At 36.3% G+C, this 19,640-nt stretch overlaps 1 pseudogene; it reads left to right on the plus strand.

The window, feature by feature from the left end:
• The first annotated feature begins 15,167 nt into the window (after positions 1–15,167).
• Positions 15,168–17,142, plus strand: LOC111895455 (importin subunit alpha-1b-like; annotated as a pseudogene).
• The last annotated feature ends 2,498 nt before the right edge of the window (positions 17,143–19,640 follow it).

Here is a 19,640-nt window from a genome sequence, read left to right on the forward strand (position 1 = left end):
CGAAAATCTGTTGAAGAGATACTCCATGGAGAATGCATCAACTGCAAAGACACCAATGTCTAAATCCTAAAAGCTTCATTCAGACCTTGATGGGGAATCTGTAGATTAGAAGGACTAGAGAGGAATGATTGGCTCACTACTGTACCTTATAGCTAGTCGACCAGACATCATTTTTTCAACATGTTTGTGTGCATGCTTTCAAGCCAATCCCAAGGAATCACACCTCATGGCAGTCAAAGAATTTTCAAATATCTGAAAGGAACTGCATATCTGGGTCTATTGTATCCTGCTAAAGGCAACTTCTATCTACAAGCCTTTATTGACTCGGATTATGGAGGATGAAAGCTTGACAGAAAGAGTTAGTTGTCAATTTTTAGGAGGCAGATTGCTCAATTGGACTTCAAAGAAGAAAACATTTGTTTCAACCCCTACTGTTGAAGCTGAATAACTTGTTGACGCCAGTTGTTGTTCTCTAGTGCTATGGACGTAAACACAACTGAGAGATTATGGATTCAAAATGCAACAGATCCCCATATATTGTGACTCTAAGAGTGCAATTGCAATCTCTCACAATCCATTCAACCACTTAACGGCCAAGCACATTAATATCAGGTATCACTTTCTAAAATATAATATTCAGAAAGGTCATATTGAGCTTCATTTTTGTTTCTACAGATGAAGAGACTGCAGATGTATTCACTAAACCTCTAGATGAATCCAAGTTCTTATACTTTCTAGGACAATTTGGCATGCATCCAGATTCTTTAGGCATTTGATTTTTTTTTTCAAAAAGTTTTTTTAAGAAAACTCCAAAAATATTTTATTTTTTGCCTTTTTTTCCAAAAAGAAAACTCCAAAAAGATTTTACGTTCCTTTTTATTTTACACAAAAGAGAACTCCAAAAAGATTTCACTTTCATTTTTACTTTATACAAGAGAAAACAACAAAAAAGATTTTTATTTTCTGTCTTTTGTCTTTACTTTAAACAAAAGAAAATACCAACAACATTTTATCTTTCATTTTTTCTAAGATAATGCAAGTTGTTATCACAACTATGCAGATGAAAAAGGTTATTTGCTCCACACTTTACTGATTTTTCAAAATACCAAATTATGTGGTTCTTCAGTTTTCAGTACACAACTAATATTAGTACTTTAGTGACCATTAATAAGCTTCAGTGTTATACTCTACTTATAGTTATAACATACATCAAGTACTAATGTTATGTAGGATAATTTGAGGCGAACTCTAAGGTTTAGTTAAGCCAATGTGTTATAGTATATTTGTGGCTTCCCTGTCCTAGTGAACTAATAAGACAAAAGCGTGAACTTGTGTAGTTTGAGGGACATAAAAAGTTTTCCTTTGTGAATATCTATACACACTAAAAAGCTTCTTAGTTAAAATAAAGCGAGTCAAGTTCCAAGTTTATCTGTTTAATTTCTACACTTTGAGTCTAGTTATATTTTCAATAAATTATAGTTCAGGAGTGGAGTCAATCTGTGACCTTTGGGACTCGATGAGTAAACCTCCAGGGGATATATTTATATCTATCCACCTAACTATAAAAGCTTGGATGGATGGGAATAAATATCGTTTAAAAGGATTTCATAGAAATTCATGGACTCCATTAGTGACCTAAGCGATTCTGAGCACCCCCAATGAATTTCTTAGAAATTTAGGAACTAAAGTACAAATAGAAGTAAAGCTAGGAATTATTTGCTTGTGTACTTTGTTAGAGTTAGAGATATAAGAAAATATTCAAAAAAGTATATATATATATATATATATATATATATATATATATATATATATATATATATATATATATAAATAGAAAGAAGTGTAGTTATATTCTTAGGTCAATTATTATATATAGTGTTTTTTTTCTTTTAAAGTCGTGTCACTTGTAATTTGGGGATACCTTTTGGAACGAAAGGGGTAAATAAAAAGGTATAGGTGGTAGGAATGCCAAAAATAAATGTTGTTCAAAATAAGTGGGGAACATTTATGAGGATTGTTAATATTTAGGGTTTGGGAAGTAAATAGGCCTCAAACACAAATATACGCATTGCAATGAGACATAATTGGTGAGTGGAAATCGGGTTATTTTGTGTGATGTTAATAAGATCAAAAGTAATAATCAACAAAGGAAATTCTTTTCAATGTGAAGTGAAGGATCATATACAGAACTTAGTTTCTTGATAAATTTGTAAGTGATAGAAAGATAATCCACAATGCTTCTAAATCAGCCATCCTTCTAAGTTTTAATGTTTCCTTAAGATTATTTATTCCACATGCACACACTTCACCGCATTTTACTATTCCATTCTCAGATTCTCAATCCACATGCATAGACATCACTTTCAAACTTAGATTATTTAGTGTTTGCAATTTCATACTCTTTGTTTAAATCATGCCTTAGACTCTAGGTAAAGCAGCTAAGTTAGATAGAGAATATCACTTACTTGATCATGGAACATCCTTAGCCAAGTGTAGCATATTATTACAAGTGAACCATCCCCTTCAAGAAAACCATTTGTGCTTGTCTTGGCTCATGGAGCGTTCTCATATATAGCGAAGAAGGACAAGATAAAAAGCTTTAAAGGACATTTTTGAACCATATTGGACCAACTGAAAGCATCATGGAGCAACTTCATGCACTTTGACCAACATGGAACAACTTCAGGTACATTAACTTAATTTGGAGCAACCGCATTCATCTTGGAGCATCTTAGATTCTCTTGGAGCAACTTCATTAACTTGGACCAACTAGAAGTACTTTGGAGCAACTTCACCAACTTGAAGGATCTTGATCACTTGAACCATCTTCACTAACTTGGAGCATGTTTAAGCACATAGGAGCATGTTCAAGAATTTAGAGCATGTTCAGCCACTTGGTGCATCACGTCCATGTGGATCATCAAGTCCGCATAGTGCATAAAAAATGTGTCATGCACATTTTGAATAGGCCATTCATGTTTCAAGTAGGTCATGCACGTCTCGAGTAGGTCATGAACATTCCTTACATGTTATTCATGTCTCCAAGATAACATCCATGCATGTGCCACCATTCCTTTGTTGATTCTCAAGTCATCTTTTCTTGCTCACGAATCAAGTTGATTTTTTTCCTATTATACTTGAGTGTCATCCAAGTCTTATGGGCCCACAAGTTGGCCCATGCAATCCCTATCTCAGCTCACTGAGAAACCCTATAAATACTTCATTTCTATTTCTCATTCTTGCTTTTTCACCTTCTCACAAATTCTTACTCTCATACTCGTTTGGAGCACGTCAAATTTTGTTTTGGAGCAAAATCGAAATTTTCCTGAGTTTGGAGAAAAATCACTTCGCGAGCAAAAGATCATGGAGCATCTTTGGTTTGACGCAACAAGCTTCATATTCAGTTTGGTGAAACATGCTTCAACTTCGGTTTGGCACAACAAACTTAACTCTCCGGACAGCTTTGGGCAACAAGCTCCTTGTCACAAAAACTTTGGCGTCGCAACTCCTTGGCACAAAAACATCACCCTTGGTCAACACCCCTTCACGCAACAACTTTGGCCTCGCAACTCCTTGGCATAAAAGCCTCATCCTCAGTCAACTCTCCTTGGCATAACAAGTCTCTTGGCACAACATCGACTCTCATTCTCGTAGCCTTCTTACGCCACTCCCTCTTGTGCCAACCTACCCTTCCCTCTTGAACCTTGCAACCTTCCTCTGGCACATCTTCTTGGCACAACAACAAACTTTGCCTTACACCCTTTTTATGCCAACCCATCCTCTTCTTGCATCATCTCGCCTTTTCTCCTTCTCTTGCGCTATCCCTCTTTTTTCTCTTATCTTGTGCACCAAGTCTTCCTTTCCCTTTACTCCAACCCTAATCCCTCTTGCGCCACATCTTTTTTGCTAACCCTAAAACCCAACCTCTCACTATCCTTTGCGCAACAACCTCCAACTTGTTATTATCCTACTTGCGCCATCTTTAGAAGAAACCTAAACCTAATTTTTTTGGCACAACAACCTAATCTCGAAAAAACCCTACTTGCGCCATTTTTTCTTGAGCCACAATCAAAAACCCTATCTTGTGCAACACTCCATTCTAACCCTAAAATCATGACCTATAAATACCCCATGGCAGAACTTCTTCATTGATCACTCTCTTGATCCAACGTCAACAAAAATCTTTGTCGCGTGATACCCTAAGCACTCTTGTGCTATTATTAACCTTTGTGATCAACAAGTGATTATGTGACCACCATCTTGCGCCATCATCTATCTATTGTGATCATCAAGCAAGAACCAAACATACACAAACCCTACTTGCTCCATACCCCAATTTCAAAACCCTAGTGAGCATTTTGGCCATCAAAGTCTTGGAGCAACATCACTTGATCTCATCATCACTTCATGCGCCATTCACAAACCCTAGGTGAGCATCATCATTTTTTTTCAAAAACCTAATATAAATTTTTTTTAAACCCTAGTATCATTTTTTTGTTGTTTTGTTCAAACCCTAGTTTTTCTTTTGGAGCATTATCAACTACTTGTTAGAGCATCATCATCCAACCTTGTTTCTTTAATAGATCATCTCCAGATACTAGGTAAGCATCATAACCGTTTGTGAAACTCTAGTTGTCACAAGTTAGCTTCATAAGTATTGTCATATGTTGCATGTATATTTTTCTTTTTTTCCATCATAGTTAAGTTAATATTGATTATTGGATCATCATGTGTTCAATAATTGTCATCACTTGGTTCATCGTCATTATGTGTTGACTGCTACATTCCTTGATCACTCTAGGTAAGTATTAATTTTCTTTCCTTTCACTTAACGATGATCATGGTCTAAACTTTCTAAAGTTTTGTTTCCTTTCTTGACATAACATAGATTTGAATATATCTAGTGTCATTGTCAAAAGTGTTGCTTTATCTTTTTGTTGCTCATTGATTCAATAAGACATCAAATAGTAAGTAACATTTCTCTTGCTTGTTCTCATACCCTCATGTGATAAGGTTATCCCTCCTTAGTAGATGATTCGTGTCTATACATATGTTCCTATGGTTAGGTTCCCCTAGTATTGGCCTATCACTTTTTCTAAGTGAACACCTATTCTTGTTGCAATCATATTGAGTGAGCATCAATTACTTTTTTTCTTTTTTTATTATTGGTCATTGATTCACTTTCACATACAATGTTTGGGTTATTTATTGTTGATTTTTTTATCAAATCTCTCATGTGAGCATTGTACTTATTGGTGCATATCTTTCTTTTCATTTTCACAAGTCTATTACCTTCACTCTTCTTTTTTAAGGTAATGCCTCTTTTCTTATACTTTTGTGATCTTAATTCTCATGCTCTTTACATGTTCTTTTAAGATCAATATTTTTTCAACTCTTCTATGTGTTCTTGGATTTACATATATAGTTGTCACTTATTGTCTCTATGATACCTAATTTTCTGTTAGTATCTAAAGACATCTTTATTTGATATGCCATAGTCATCGTAGGCCATGACTTAGGAGTTTTACTTAATCCTTGCACTTTTTCTATGATTTAGTAACATCAATTTTTTTGTTGTTTTCTATGACATCAAGTCCTTTCTCTTTTATTCCTCAACGTTATGTCATTCACTTTCAGGCCTATACTTAGTGAATTTGAATTTACAGATTCTGCTTGTCTATACTTGAATGAACAATACTACTCAAGTCACAACTTTGTTCAGTTAATGCAGATTCTTACAATTTTTTTTTCTTTTAACTCCCCCCCCCCCCTCTCTCCTTTTTTTTGTAATTTAGTTAAGATTTGTCCCGTAGCGAAGTCCCCGTATCGCTTAGCTCAAGCAGAAATGTAGGAGTTATCCTGTCAACTCAATGAGTTACTTAGTAAAGGATTCATTAGACCGAGTTCCTCACCCTGGGGAGATCCGGTTTTGTTTGTCAAGAAGAAAGATGGATCCTTTCGTATGTGTATCGATTATCGCGAACTGAACAAATTGACTGTTAAAAACCGATATCCTCTTCCGCGAATAGACGACCTCTTCGATCAACTCCAGGGAGCCAGTTACTTCTCCAAGATAGACCTTCGATCAGGGTACCATCAGCTACGAGTTCATGAAAGTGATGTGTCCAAGACAGCTTTCAGGACTCGATATGGACACTACGAGTTCGTAGTGATGCCCTTTGGTCGAACCAACGCACCGGCAGTGTTCATGGATCTAATGAATCGGGTGTCTCGTCCTTATCTAGACAAGTTTTTCATTGTGTTCATTGATGACATACTTGTCTACTCCAGAAGTGAAGAAGACCACAAACAACACTTGAGGCTAGTGTTGGAGACCCTGCGATCCGAGAAGTTGTACGCAAAATTTTCCAAATGCGAGTTCTGGATTAGGAAGGTTATTTTTCCTCGGTCATGTGGTAAGCGAGGAGGGTATTCATGTAGATCCTTCCAAGATAAAGGCGATAGATAATTGGTCAGCACCAAAGACACCCACAGAAATCCGGCAAATCTCGCTGGCTATTATCGTAGATTCATGTAGAACTTTTCCAGAATCGCCAAACCTCTAACCACTCTAACATAGAAAGGTGTACCCTTTTGTTGGAGTGATAAACAAGAAACTGCATTTCAGACGCTGAAGAAAGCCTTGTGCAGCACGCCTGTTCTGTCCCTACCCGAAGGGACAGAGGACTTTGTTGTCTACTGTGATGCGTCTAATCAAGGCCTGGGATGCGTGCTTATGCAAAAAGGAAAAGTAATTGCCTATGCTTCTAGATAGTTGAAAACACACGAGGTCAACTATACCACACACGACTTTGAGCTAGGAGTAGTGGTCTTTGCGTTAAAGATTTGGAGACATTATCTCTACGGAACCAAGTGCACGATCTTCACTGATCACAAAAGCCTGCAACACATCTTTGATCAGAAAGACTTGAACATGAGGCAAATACGATGGGTAGAACTACTCAGTGATTATGAGTGTGAAATCCGTTACCATCCCGGCAAGGCCAATGTGGTAGCAGATGCCCTTAGCCGAAAGGAGAGTGCAGGCCGTAAAGTGAAGAACCAGACGATGACCATCCATTCCAACCTACCCATACAAATCCGAGAAGCCCAATTAGAAGCCCTCAAACCTGAGAATGGGTCGAATGAAGCTTTGAGAGGAATGGAAAAGAAACTTGAGATCAGAGGTGACAGAGTCCATTGTTTCATGGATCGGATCTGGATTCCCAAGTTTGGAGGATTCAGAGAGATAGTTATGGAGGAAGCGCACAGAACCAGATACTATGTTCACCCGGGCTCTGACAAGATGTACTTAGATCTCAAGAAACAATATTGGTGGCCAAACATGAAGGCTGAGATAGCTACGTTTGTGGGCAAGTGTCTGACTTGCGCCAAGGTAAAAGTTGAGCACCAGAAACCCTCGGGTCTGCTCCAGCAACCTGCAATACCCGAATGGAAATGGGAGATGATCACCATGGATTTCATCACCAAACTACCCAGGTGTCCGAGTGGATATGATACCATATGGGTAATTGTTGACCGTTTAACCAAGTCAGCTCACTTCGTTCCAATCAAAGAATCATACAAGCTGGAAAGACTCGCGTGGATTTATATCCAAGAGGTAGTCCGACTGCACGGTGTACCTGCGTCCATTATCTCTAATCGAGATAGCAGGTTTACCTCCCGATTTTGGCAGTCTCTCCAGAAAGCTCTTGGAAGCAAACTAGATATGAGCACGGCGTATCATCCTCAGACAGATGGACAGAGTGAGAGAACAATCCAAACTCTGGAAGACATGCTTAGGGCATGTGTCATTGACTTTGGAAAGTCGTGGGACTCACATCTACCTTTGATCGAATTCTCGTACAACAACAGTTATCACACCAGCATTAGGGCTGCCCCGTTCGAAGCCCTATACGGTCGTAAGTGCAGATCCCCTCTGTGTTGGGCCGAGGTGGGGGATACACAGCTAGCCAAGACTCGAGTCCCCGACAGTGCTCTCACTGGTCCTGAGATCATCCGTGAAACCACCGAGAAGATCATCCAAATCCGAGAACGACTGAAAGTTTCACGTGATCGCCAGAAGAGTTACGCTGATAACCGTCGGAAACCACTGGAATTCCAGGTTGGATATCGTGTCCTATTGAAGGTCTCGCCCTGGAAAGGCACTGTACGCTTTGGTAAGCGTGGGAAACTTAATCCGAGGTACATTGGGCCTTTCAAGATCCTCGCTAGGATCGGTCTGGTAGCCAATAAACATCGTTCACCTCACAAGCTCAGTATCATCCATCCCGTCTTCCATGTTTCAAATCTCAAGAAGTGCCTATCCGATGAAACCCTAGTGATTCCTTTAGACGAGATCGAGATCGATGAAAACCTCAACTTCGTGGAGGAACCGATCGAAATCATGGATCGAGAAGTTAAACCTACGAAACAAAGTCGCATCCCGTTAGTGAAGGTTCGCTGGAATGCCAAGCGGGGGCCGGAGTTCACTTGGGAGTGAGAAGACTCGATGAAACAGAAGTATCCACAACTCTTTCTAGATCCATGATTTGTATTTTGTCTTGTATCTTGTCTTGAATTTTGGGACGAAATTCCCTCTAATGGGGGGATAATGTAACAACCCGAAATTTCATGTCACTTCTTGTAACTCAAATTGTAATCCAATTCGACCAGCCAAACGTCGTTTCCAAATTCGTTTCCGATTTCGCCATTTAATTAAGTCATTAACTTGTATTGATCTAAAATGACTTAATGGGTGTCTTATTGCCATTTGAAATCATTCTAACACCCCATAGTAGTTATCGGAATAATTCTAGAATCGACCATATCGGGTTACGACAAATTGGTCGGGTATGACCAAAAGCCCCACTTAACGCCGGTATCGGGTAGAATTCCGTCGTGTCCAATTCCCGACCACTATATAAATGATTCAAAGCTTTCATTTGAAGCTTTTGGTCATTTCTTCCATAAACACTTCCAACCGCTCTCCTCATCTATAATCAAAGGTCCAAAAACAAAGATTTAAGGCTCCAAATCAAAGAGGTAACATCCCTAACTTGTTATCTAACCTCTTTAGCCTTCAATTTGATGTTTAAATTGAGTTTTAGGACCTAGAACATGTGTTTAGGGCCAAGGATCAAGCTTGGGCCGTAAACACCTAAAAATGGGGTTTTTAAGCCAATTAACCCTTCCAAATCATTGTTGGGACTTAGATACGACCTTAAGACTAGCAAATTGGGACTTAAAACATTTAAAACATAAATTTTGAGGGAAAAACAAGAGTTTACGGCCAAGACATGTGCTTGGGCCGTAAACTCCTCAAACATGGAGGATAAACTCATTTTTACATGTTAGAATGCCTTGAAACTTAACCAATAGCTTTGTGGTAAATCCTAGAACCATCTAAAAATAGTTTAGAGACCTTAAACACATCAAAAATACCACATATAGGAGTTTACGGCCTAGGAACATACCCTTGGCCGTAAACTCATGAAACTATGTCAAAAGATGCATCTAATTCACTCCAAAGGCTTGCATAAATTTCTAGAATCACATGTGATTGTTTTAAGTGTCAAAAACTAATTTTTCATGAGCATAGAAGAGTTTACGGCCATAGAGCATGCTTCTAGGCCGTAAACTCCTAAAAATATGTTAAATGGTTCCCTAAATTCATAACAAGGCTTGGAAAATTAACTAGAATCACATGTGATTGTTCTTTGTACCTCAAATGAATTATTCTTGACCATAGTAGAGTTTACGGCCGTAAACTACAAGTTTATGGCCGTAAACTCCCTTTTAAATGGTATAAATCCAAACAAATTAATCCAAGGCATTTTAGAAGTCCATTCCAACAATACCCATGTCCATTCAAGCCATTAAACCCTCAAAATCACACCAACATGAGTTTACGGCCGTAAACTCATGTGTGTGTGTGTTTTGTGGCTGTAAACTCCCTAATATGTTTACTCTTGGGGAGTAAACTCAAGTCCTAAGTCCCTAGTGTCAATATACGTCCATAGATGTCACCCGGGTCCCTCCAAACGCTCGTTTTGAGGCGTTTAACCTCGTTGGAGTGTAATGTTCCATATGATTAGTGATTGTAAATCTAATTAGTTATATATGGACATTATTACATTTTACATAGGGACATCGCGAGTAAACAAGCCCCGAACCAACGTCTAGTATCCAAAACCGTCGCATTTCCGAGTCCGGTGAGTTCATACCCCTACCCTTTTTCACTGTTTTTCACTGTTTTCAGGGGGAACACAAGCAAAGTACAAGGGTTTTCTTGTACTCAAAACTTATTTTCGTGTGTGTATGTTTCACATTTCATATGCTTTTAATACTGATATACACAACTGATAACCAGTAGAACATGCAGATCACGTAAACATTTATTTGTGAAATGGGTTTTATAAACTGTTATGTTTTATATATTTCACAAATGGTTTTCCACATTTTATCAGTTAATAGCATGACATTAGAACACATGAACAATATAATTTGTACACTGTCTTGTCCTCGGTAACATTCCATAGAGATACGCGAATGGAGGATTATCATATTATTACTAGTAAATTTGTTATTCCTGTATGATTGGAGACACGTCCTCGGCGAACACTCCACAGAGATACGCGAGTGGAGGACTACACCCGTAACTAGAATCTCTGGGATTTAGAGAGCGTGACTTGAGTGTATAGATCTATACGGGGCTAACTACCCCACACCTGGCTGCTAGCTACAGCCGAACCGAAATGCTTCAAGGGTGACGAAAGTCATAAGGTTGTGGACTACTTATTGCCACAGGTTCAGTCTTTAGTATGGTTATGGAACTCGCAATTAGGATAACAGAGATTTATTTGTAGTAATAATGAATAACTTATACATCTTTACAATGAAAACCAACATTCAGGAAAGCATGGGGCCTTCATGGGGAACATATACTTAACTAGAAATGTGTAACAAAACAGATAACATTACATCTTTTACAAATGATAACTCACAATCAGGAAAGTATGGGACTTTCCTGGGGATACATTGGAACTCAAGCAGAACAGTTTAACAAACCGGATAATCAAACTATACATTTTTCACATGAGTAACATGTTTTCAGTGTACAAACCTACTATACTTTGGAATTGTGAAACAACAATCAACTTTTAAGAAAATGTGGGATTTTCTTGGCGTGTGTTACATTTTTCAGAATCAGAAAGGAAGCATGAACAGTTTCACAAAACAAAACTTCTTATGAACTCACCAGCGTTATGCTGATTTTCAAAACCGCTTGTGTTCTCAGGTCAACGTTAGAACAGGTACCGAAGATCCTTTTTGCTCGAAGTTGGAGTGCTCAGAAGACCCGTTTTATTTTGTTTATATATATATATATATATATATATATATATATATATATATATATATATATATACTATGTATCACAACTGTACAACTTTACTTTTGAAAACAATTGTAAAACTTTTATATGTAATGTAATGGTTGTTATACTTTACTTACTATGTACATTGGATTTGATACTCAACATGGAGTCAACCCCGGAAATGTTTCCGCCTTCGGTTTTCGGGGTGTGACACCTTGGAGTAGATTTGGATGAACCCACATCTCCTCCTAAATCTGCTCCAGTTTCACCAGCAGGCTTTCAGTCGGTTCTAGAAAGTCCAAGTAATCGTGTCTCCTTGGATTATGACTCATTTGAGGACAATGATCAAGACGGTGAAAAGCAATCTGAACTTGAAGATCTTCCTAAAAGCTCTACAGTAAAAGATAATCAAGATGAGCATACTCCAATGCAAACGGTAGACATACCTTCCAGTGAAGGACAGATAGTTGATGATGAACCACACGACATGTCAATTGTCCTATACTCCAAACCATCTACCATGACATTTAGCATTGATCTCGATGATTACTCTCCCTCACCTCCAAAAATAGTCTCAAGAACATGATGATACTCAAGAAGCTAAGTTCTCTTCATTTCCACATGATCATCCTCAAGACGATGGTACTCCAGTAGATACAAATGAATCAAATACATCTGAGCCTAAGCTTGAACGTATTAGACTAACTGCCCAGATGGTAGCTGATGGTATTGAGAAAATTCGCTTTTACACATCTTCTCACTCTGAATATCTTGAAAAATTTTAGTGGTATCTTGAACATATGGCAGACAATGTGTGTATTCTCAATGAGACAACAGAAGCACAGGTGCAAAAACTTAAGGTCACCATAGAAGAAATTAATGGAACAGCTACATATATCAAGGGACAAGTCATTCATAACTTGCGACGGATTGTAACTCTAGATTCGAAGATTCAAAAGACCATCGAATATCATCTTTCTTCAATGTATCAAATGATCGATGATTTTCTTCAGTCTTTATCGAATCTCAATTTTGTCTATGAAGCCAAATTAGATCATCTGCAGAATCATGTCACTTCTCAAGACTAATACATTTCCACTCTTGAGTAGTCCATTGTACAACTCTCTAAAGCTTCTGTATAATCCTCCACCTTTCCCTTTCAAGCATTTAGTGAACATGTTCAGCGTCAATTGGATTCATTACGGTCTGACATTGCAAATCTCTCAAAATCCAATTCCCAGAAAGACAATAACTACTCAGGTGAAATATCTTCTCTTTAGAAGATTGTTCAGTTGCTAGTCAATGAAGTCGAGGCTATGAAGACACACTCTTCTTCTTCTGATATACGTGAACATCAACAAAAAGTTTCCTCAACTGATTCCAAGCTAGAATTGATCTTGGAAAAGTTATCTGGTTCAAATCACAAGCCACCTGAACCAAAGGAGGAAAAGGTCAACATGTCCAGATCAATTCAGTCTCCTATCATACATCAAATTCCAGACTCACCAAATGAGTTGATAAGAGGAGACAAGAGAAACTAGAGTCACTCAACAAAATGGCTTATGATGCACAATAAAAGCTCAACATAAGACAGCAAAGATGGTAGCGAAAGAAAAGGAACTCCTTCGGCAGCAAGGGATAAAGGATCCATCTCTAAAAGTTCCAAGAAGGAAAGATATTTAGATCACCAAACCTGTAACCATATCAGAACCAATCGCTCAACCAAAGCTTCCTTAAACTGATCCTAAGGACAGAGGAAAACAGAAGATTGTCTTCAAGTCTAAGAAGGATTTAGCTAAGAAGCTCAAATGGAAATAGATGAAGAGTTAGCTAAGCAACTTAAGGATAAGGAGTTAAAGTCTAAACAATAGGTGCTTTTCAAAAAGAAATCTTCACAGATCTCTCCTAAAGAAAGGAAAACATAGCACGATGAACATTTCCGAGCACCATCTCCTAATAGAACCATCTTCTTCAATCCTGATAGAGATTCTTATCAGAAGATCAAGGTCATCAAGCCCATAAATTTCTTCACACCTCCTTCAAAACTTACTAAAGAAAACTGGGATATTCCGACACCCACAAATGGTATGACGTTTAATTTATGGCCTAGTGCAATTTATCCATTTGAGCCTGATGTAGACGTTGAAGAGGTAAAGTAAAGATTCTTCCTGAATAAACCAATTCAAGTTGTCTCTTGATGGTCAAAGTTCAAGATTGATTCAATTAGCAAAATTGAAATACGGTAATTTAGAAATATGTTGTATGCATTCTTTCAAGGAAAAAGGATAGACAACTTTTAATTCATGTGTTTCTGAAGTTGATTTCCCTAGAATAAATCAAGTTGATATCAGATCATTGATCATTTGGTTGAAGCAGAGGACAAGTACCAATAAAGCTTATGTAGATGTCCTACAACACCTATGACAATATGTACTCGACATGGTTATTGATTTAAGTGTTGACTGGGGAATTGGACAGCTAGGAGAAAAGAAAGATGAGGAACCAGACTTGGATCTAAATATGGGAAATGAGTCACCTAGGAACATATTAAAGAAACCATACAGAAGAGTTGTATTCTCTTCCAAAGGTCAACTGTGATTTATGAGAATCTCTCAAAAACATCTATTATCTTCTTAATTCATTCAAGGCATCATTGGTTTTCTGAACAGACCAGGAGATCAAGATGATTCGCTAAGAGTGAAGATCATTCAAGAACTTACTTGGTTTTTAAGTTTTCGACAGTGATTAATAAACTTGAGAAACAAAGTTTAGCTTATGTGTTTTTGTTTTTGTTTTAAAACTTGTGGATGATTTTTCCTTCTGCTACTAGTAATTCATCTTTTTGTTAAATTTCATCTTGAATGTTGTTACTTTTTGTTTTCTCCTTATTTCAGTAACCATCACATAGGGGAAAACTGTTGGAAAATATTTGTATGTGATTATCACTTGAAATAAGTTGAGTCTATGTCTATATCTCTCTAACAAACATTATCAAAATGTTTCAGGTTGGAAATATCCTGAAGATTAAGCAAGTGTTTGAAGACTCAGATGTTGGAGCACTTGGAGCACTTGTTGTACACATGGAATACTTGATGTTGACATGGAGCATTTGCAACTTAAATGTAGCACCTGCTGAAAGAAAGTTAGACCATCATGATCTCAAATGACCACTACTAGAAAACACCCCTTTAATGACTCACAAACCATGACATGCACATATTTACAATACGCAAATGAGTGTGTCTTAAAAATAATGTCAGCTCTCCCTAAACTTAAAGGATTTAGGACACACATTTTTGCATGCCCTAAATTTAGTGCCTCACAAAAAAAACACGGAGGGCACTTTTCTTAAACGTGTGTCCTCAATAGATGTCGCTTTATAATTTTACAAACGTGCATCTCCTTTTTATCAACTAGCTAGCAGCGGGAAAAGGAAATCAAAAAAATTAGAAAACCCCCGCCTTCTTTGTTTCCCCTCATTTGCCCTAGGTGTGTTCTTTTCCATACAAAGATCATCACTGCTCTTCCTCCCCCTCCCTACATCGAGTTCAACTTCAAGTCTAAAATCCTAAGCAGATCTAGAGCCATAATTACTGAGATGCACCCGAAATTGCTCGATTTAGCCGATGAAGGAACCTTAGTTGTAAGTAGAAAGAGTCAGTTTGGCCCTGTTCCGGCATCGCGAACCGAGTTTCTGGAGCCTGGGACTATTTGGTTGCTAGGTACGAGTCATGTTTCTGAAAAATCGTTGTTAACATCGAACGAGTTGTCCAGACTGTGAAACCTAACAATGTCGTTGTCAAGCTTTGTAGAAGCAGGTACATGTGATGTTGTTAGATTCCATATTTGGAGAAGGAAGATAACAACGATGGGTGGGTTCGACCCTTATGAAATCAATCCAGACTTGCTACCTTTCTCTATCCGAATGCCCTCATAAAATCAACTCATTGTAAACCAGCATGCTAAGAACCACCAAATTCTTGGGTAAAACCACATCACCGCCATCAATATTTCACATAAAAAAGGGTAACCTACCAATGTTGGATGTGGCCTAGGCCACTGTTCCCTCATCTCTAAAATATGCACACTCACTCTTACAGGCAAGTATAATTGGATGCATATAATCTATCAAATGTATGGTTTTTTTTTGTGTTTTTATCATTTTGATTTTGTTTTTCGTGTTTCCATGAAGCTCTTGAATACCATGTATGTACAAATTCAATCGATCTTCCAAATCACCAGGTTCTCTATCTTTTTTCTCTTAACAGTCATGTATAATTTTTATATTTACTGTTCTAATGCTTTGATTTTGATTTGGATGAAACCTATGTTGATAGAAAGTTATATGTATAGATTTTGGTTTAGAATAAAGATTTATTTTGGGTTTACTCTTTGGAAAAAAAGACTTATTTTGGGTTTACTATAATGTAAAAGTTGTCTTTAATAGTGAATTTTAGTTAACTAATAAGCCCTTCTTTGTTTCCAGGTTGTTCCTATCCTGAGAGCTGGTCTTGCATCTATTCTGACATTAATAAAAGCATCTAATAATATTATTATTGTTTATATTGTAGCCAAGAATCAGCACCAGGGTACTCTTTAAGCAATCTATTAAGCTCCATATTTGTTCACTGATCAACAATTTCCTTAAAAGGCTAGTAACTTTTCTTCAAATTGCTCTTAAAAACATTTGTTCCCAAGCCTTATGTGTCTAAAGTTAGTTATATTCTAGAACGGTGTTTAAATATGAATTGTTGGAAAAAATCATTTTATACAGGGAGGAATTGCTCAAGACCTTTGTACAGATGGGTGTAAAAGATTAACTTATCGCCCCATATTTGTTGAAACTGGAGTCATTGTCAGGTAAAAGCATTTTCAAATTCTTTTTTATTTAATAAAAACACTTAGTTTATGTTGCAAATGGTTCAGCAAGAGTGAAGATGGGTAAAACTGAAGTCATAGCTTTGCCTTATCTTCTTAACTTGTTGACCAATAACCACAAAAAAGTATTAAGAAAGAAGCTTGTTGGACCATATCAAACATCACTGTTGGTAACAAGGAGCAGATTCATGTCATAAATTGAAATTTTCATCAAGATTTAAGCATCTAACATTATTTTCTTGACTGATATATCTGCTTTATGATTTTTACAGACAGTCATTGAAGCAAATATCATTGGCCTTGTTATTCATCTGCTTCAAAATGCAGAATTTGACATCAAAAAGGAGGCTGCATGGGCTATCTCAAATGCTACTTCTGGTGGAAGCCATGACCAAATCTAGTAAGATTCATAAACTTAAATTTTCATTATAATTTGTTAAGTATTTACATCTAAAAAGCTATATATTTACTGATAATAAAATGGTGGATGCAAGTATTTGGTAATTGAGGGATGTATTAACCCTTTGTGTGATTTACTGATATGTCCAGACCCAAGAATAGTGACAGTTTTTTTAGAAGGGCTAGAGAATATATTAAAAGTTAGTGAAGTAGAAAAGAATTTGGGAAGATCAGCGGATGTGAATCATTATGCACATATGGTTGATGATGCAGAAGGGTTGGAGAAGATTGAGAATTTACAGAGAATGATAACAATGAGATTTATTAGAAAGCAGTGAAACTTCTTGAGACTTATTAATTGGTTGGAGGAAGAGGATGATGCCATGCCACCTGGCGATGCAGCTGCAACTCAGCCTCCTGCTGGTGGCAGTTTCCATTTTGGAGGTGGTGATTTTTCCGTTCCTTCTGGTGGATTCAACTTTAATTGAGGTAGGTAGTAATAATATGTGTGTTTTTGAATACCCTTGGAATGGAATGACTGATTCCGTCGGAATGGAAAAAACATCATGTTTGGTTTGAATTTCATTCCATTAGGGAGGGGTTTTTTTTAATGCATTGAAGGAAAGGAATGATAATGTTATACTTATAAATTAGTTTTATTTGTATTATCTATTTTTCTTCAATAAGAAAAACTTTTTTTAAATTTATTCTTAAGTTTCAATCAAACTAATCTTTTTCCTAATTTACGTCAAAACGATTATTTAATTATGTTATGTTAAGATTTTATGGTATATAGTTTTTTTATAAACATTTAAGAGATTTATTATTTTCTATTTGAAATAAGATATATAGTATATAATAAAATGGTTCATTCCATTGGAATGAAAAATAAGTTTATTTTTCTTGATGGAATGGAATTTGATCTTTTTTTATAGAATGTAATGCTTTCCATTTTGTTAAGTTGGGGGTGATTCTTTTATTCCATTAGTTTTTTAATATTTTTGAACTTTTTTTATTGATCTACAATATTATTTTCTGAAAATAACTAGATATTAATTCTATCTAGGTTGTAATAAGGTTTTGTTAAGTGTGTACTTGGTTGATAGTAGTCTGAATTAGGTGTTGCTATCAAGGTAACATCATATAACTTTCTTTTTTCTTTTTAAAAAGAATAATCTTACTTTATTATTATTATTATTATTTATTCAATTCAAGGAAAGGTTGCTTTTGGTATGCAGCTCCTGTCATAGTTGCTTCAACTGCTCCTTTTGACAAACAACCAGAAGTTGATGTTCGTGATGAAGAGTTTCTACAATTTGACACAACTGCAGTTCCTGTCATAGTTACTTTAACTAAGGTAGTGTGTTTGGTATGTAGTAATCAAAGAGGGAATGGAATGAAGCATTACAGTGTAATCTAAAAGTTATGCTTGTTTTCCACATTGGAATGATATAATATAATTATCAATTACTTTTATCTCCTAAATTCATCTTTTTTGGGTTAAATTTAGTTTTTTATATTTGATTCTCTCATATGAATCTCATCTTAAATATCAAACTGGAAACATCTTCTCGACCAAATTCAAGTGCTTGTCCTAATATAAGTCAAGGTTATTATTGGTCTTTCTCATTATGGGAATGCATTTTGGCCAAAAGATGAAGGATTAAGTAATGATAAAAATAGTCCAACTGGAGTTGAACAACTTGAGTTTCTTAACAAACCATGGTGTCCTCTCACCGGTAAACTCAAAATGTATGTTTTTATTATAAGTCCATATTTGTGTGCTTAAATGCAAGAAATAGCAACCAACTTTCATTTATTTATTTATTATTTTGAAAATTATCCTTAATATCTAATTGTGATGTTGTGTAATTATGCAGGCTTCTAGTTTTGATTTAGATGGTGGTTCTGCGATTTTTTTTTCATTCGAAACACCGTGTCCCAAAAACCCTTCAGGAAAGTCTGATCTTCCAGGGTAGATGTCTTTGTTTCCACAACAGATCTAGATAAAGAACCACCTAATGCCCAATTTCAAACAGGTAATGGCCAATGGAATGAGTATTTTTTTCAATGTGAAGTTAAATTCCTTTCCATATACTAAAATTATGATAATTTCATTTTTCTTAGGGTATAAACAAATTACGTCTGGATTATTGAAAAGAGTTAGATTTGTTTCATCAGCTCTACTTGATCATGTCATTTGGTGAAGAAAATGCACCCATCTTAGGTCTATGGGTGGTTAAACTTCTAGTCATTGCTTTGTTCGCTGCATCATCAATGACCAGCATTGTAAGTTTTTTTATTCGAATATTCTTAATCTGTTTTCCAATAATTTTTCAATTCACACCCCTCTAATACTTTTCAATTTTTCATCTTAATTATTTATAAGCAATTATGTATAAGGATTCAACCTGGTTTAGAACAACAAATAGTTCTACCTCGAGATTCATATCATCAGGTATGATAAGCTTCTGATACAACTATTTATAAAAATTTGAGCTTATGTGGTAATACGTCAATAGTTAAAACGTTTTTGAAATATCATTTCTTCTGCAGGGTTATTTTAATAATGTCTCAGAGTATCTTAGAATTGGTCCACCTCTATATTTTGTTGTGAAAAACTATAGTTACAGGTATATTTTTCTTTACTCATTAATGCACGCTTCTGATGAAGTTCATTTCAACTTGTAATTTAGATTAAAAGTTTTTTTCACATTAAGTTTTCCTGTTTTCTCAGTTCAATCAGAATCAAGACATACAAATCAGTTGTCCTCCATCAATCATTGTGATGCAAACTCCCTTTTGAATGAGGTATGAAAGTGTTAATTACTTGGGAAACTATTTGGTTGGATGGAATGGAATTTTGATGAAAGGGGTAATGGAATGATTTGTTAATTCTATTCTGAATACTAATGTGTTGATGATGAAAACAGGTATCATGTGGGAACAGAAGCATAACAATAAGAAGTAGAAACAAGAAGGTGTC

The sequence above is a fragment of the Lactuca sativa genome, chromosome 9, assembly GCF_002870075.4.
Source record: "Lactuca sativa cultivar Salinas chromosome 9, Lsat_Salinas_v11, whole genome shotgun sequence".
NCBI lineage: Eukaryota > Viridiplantae > Streptophyta > Magnoliopsida > Asterales > Asteraceae > Lactuca > Lactuca sativa.